Genomic DNA, 3,783 nt, shown 5'->3' with positions numbered 1-3,783 from the left:
GCCTTTTAAAACTCGACTTTGACAAATCATTTTTTCAGAGACCAACCAAACCATCATTTTTTGGCCCCCAAAATAATGAAAAGTTCGATCCAAAATCGATTTCGGAAACTTTTTGGCAAACCAAAATTTCATTGTCACTAGTCAAACTTGTATGCAAGTTGCCTTTTCAAACTCGACTTTGACAAATCATTTTTTCAGAGACCAACCAAAACATCATTTTTGAGCCCCCAAAATAATGAAAAGTTCGATCCAAAATCGTTTTCGGAAACTTTTTGGCAAACCAAAATTTCATTGTCACTAGTCAAACTTGTATGCAAGTTGCCTTTTAAAACTCGACTTTGACAAATCTTTTTTTCAGAGACCCACCTAAACTTCATTTTAAGCCCCCAAAATAATGAAAAGTTCGATCCAAAATCGATTTCGGAAACTTTTTGGCAAACCAAAATTTCATTGTGACTAGTCAAACTTGTATGCAAGTTGCCTTTTAAAACTCGACTTTGACAAATCATTTTTTCAGAGACCAACCAAACCATCATTTTTTGCCCCCCAAAATAATGAAAAGTTCGATCCAAAATCGATTTCGGAAACTTTTTGGCAAACCAAAATTTCATTGTCACTAGTCAAACTTGTATGCAAGTTGCCTTTTAAAACTCGACTTTGACAAATCATTTTTTCAGAGACCAACCAAAACATCATTTTTCAGCCCCCAAAACAATGAAAAGTGAAATCCAAAATCGATTTCGGAAACTTTTTGGCAAACCAAAATTTGATTGTCACTAGTCAAACTTGTATGCAAGTTGCCTTTTAAAACTCGACTTTGACAAATAATTTTTTCAGAGACCAACCAAAACATCATTTTTGAGCCCCCAAAATAATGAAAAATGCAATCCAAAATCGATTTCGGAAACTTTTTGGCAAACCAAAATTTGATTGTCACTAGTCAAACTTGTATGCAAGTTGCCTTTTAAAACTCGACTTTGACAAATCATTTTTTCAGAGACCAACCAAAACATCATTTTTGAGCCCCCAAAATAATGAAAAATGAAATCCAAAATCGATTTCGGAAACTTTTTGGCAAACCAAAATTTGATTGTCACTAGTCAAACTTGTATGCAAGTTGCCTTTTAAAACTCGACTTTGACAAATCATTTTTTCAGAGACCAACCAAAACATCATTTTTGAGCCCCCAAAATAATGAAAAGTGAAATCCAAGAACGATTTCGGAAACTTTTTGGCAAACCAAAATTTCATTGTCACTAGTCAAACTTGTATGCAAGTTGCCTTTTGAAACTCGACTTTGACAAATCTTTTTTTTCAGAGACCAACCAAAACATCATTTTTGAGCCCCCAAAATAATGAAAAGTTCGATCCAAATCGTTTTCGGAAACTTTTTGGCAAACCAAAATTTCATTGTCACTAGTCAAACTTGTATGCAAGTTGCCTTTTAAAACTCGACTTTGACAAATCATTTTTTCAGAGACCAACCAAAACATCATTTTTGAGCCCCCAAAATAATGAAAAATGCAATCCAAAATCGATTTCGGAAACTTTTTGGCAAACCAAAATTTCATTGTCACTAGTCAATCTTGTATGCAAGTTGCCTTTTGAAACTCGACTTTGACAAATCTTTTTTTTCAGAGACCAACCAAAACATCACTTTTGAGCCCCCAAAATAATGAAAAGTGAAATCCAAGATCGATTTCGGAAACTTTTTGGCAAACCAAAATTTCATTGTCACTAGTCAAACTTGTATGCAAGTTGCCTTTTAAAACTCGACTTTGACAAATCATTTTTTCAGAGACCAACCAAAACATCATTTTTGAGCCCCCAAAATAATGAAAAGTGAAATCCAAAATCGATTTCGGAAACTTTTTGGCAAACCAAAATTTGATTGTCACTAGTCAAACTTGTATGCAAGTTGCCTTTTAAAACTCGACTTTGACAAATCATTTTTTCAGAGACCAACCAAAACATCATTTTTGAGCCCCCAAAATAATGAAAAATGCAATCCAAAATCGATTTCGGAAACTTTTTGGCAAACCAAAATTTCATTGTCACTAGTCAATCTTGTATGCAAGTTGCCTTTTAAAACTCGACTTTGACAAATCATTTTTTCAGAGACCAACCAAACCATCATTTGTAAGCCCCCAAAATAATGAAAAGTGAAATCCAAAATCGATTTCGGAAACTTTTTGGCAAACCAAAATTTCATTGTCACTAGTCAAACTTGTATGCAAGTTGCCTTTTAAAACTCGACTTTGACAAATCATTTTTCAGAGACCCACCTAAACATCATTTTTAAGCCCCCAAAATAATGAAAAGTGAAATCCAAAATCGATTTCGGAAACTTTTTGGCAAACCAAAATTTCATTGTCACTAGTCAAACTTGTATGCAAGTTGCCTTTTAAAACTCGACTTTGACAAATCATTTTTTCAGAGACCAACCAAAACATCATTTTTAAGCCCCCAAAATAATGAAAAGTTCGATCCAAAATCGATTTCGGAAACTTTTTGGCAAACCAAAATTTCATTGTCACTAGTCAAACTTGTATGCAAGTTGCCTTTTAAAACTCGACTTTGACAAATCTTTTTTTCAGAGACCAACCATACCATCATTTTTAAGCCCCCAAAATAATGAAAAGTTCGATCCAAAATCGTTTTCGGAAACTTTTTGGCAAACCAAAATTTCATTGTCACTAGTCAAACTTGTATGCAAGTTGCCTTTTAAAACTCGACTTTGACAAATCATTTTTTCAGAGACCAACCAAACCATCATTTTTTGGCCCCCAAAATAATGAAAAGTTCGATCCAAAATCGATTTCGGAAACTTTTTGGCAAACCAAAATTTCATTGTCACTAGTCAAACTTGTATGCAAGTTGCCTTTTCAAACTCGACTTTGACAAATCATTTTTTCAGAGACCCACCTAAACTTCATTTTAAGCCCCCAAAATAATGAAAAGTGAAATCCAAAATCGATTTCGGAAACTTTTTGGCAAACCAAAATTTCATTGTCACTAGTCAAACTTGTATGCAAGTTGCCTTTTAAAACTCGACTTTGACAAATCATTTTTTCAGAGACCAACCAAACCATCATTTTTTGGCCCCCAAAATAATGAAAAGTTCGATCCAAAATCGATTTCGGAAACTTTTTGGCAAACCAAAATTTCATTGTCACTAGTCAAACTTGTATGCAAGTTGCCTTTTCAAACTCGACTTTGACAAATCATTTTTTCAGAGACCAACCAAAACATCATTTTCGAGCCCCCAAAATAATGAAAAGTTCGATCCAAAATCGTTTTCGGAAACTTTTTGGCAAACCAAAATTTCATTGTCACTAGTCAAACTTGTATGCAAGTTGCCTTTTAAAACTCGACTTTGACAAATCTTTTTTTCAGAGACCCACCTAAACTTCATTTTAAGCCCCCAAAATAATGAAAAGTTCGATCCAAAATCGATTTCGGAAACTTTTTGGCAAACCAAAATTTCATTGTGACTAGTCAAACTTGTATGCAAGTTGCCTTTTAAAACTCGACTTTGACAAATCATTTTTTCAGAGACCAACCAAACCATCATTTTTTGGCCCCCAAAATAATGAAAAGTTCGATCCAAAATCGATTTCGGAAACTTTTTGGCAAACCAAAATTTCATTGTCACTAGTCAAACTTGTATGCAAGTTGCCTTTTAAAACTCGACTTTGACAAATCATTTTTTCAGAGACCAACCAAAACATCATTTTTCAGCCCCCAAAACAATGAAAAGTGAAATCCAAAATCGATTTCGGA

This window comes from Anopheles marshallii (assembly GCF_943734725.1).
Source record: "Anopheles marshallii chromosome X unlocalized genomic scaffold, idAnoMarsDA_429_01 X_unloc_4, whole genome shotgun sequence".
Classification (NCBI taxonomy): domain Eukaryota; kingdom Metazoa; phylum Arthropoda; class Insecta; order Diptera; family Culicidae; genus Anopheles; species Anopheles marshallii.
This window is presented reverse-complemented; position numbering follows the sequence as displayed.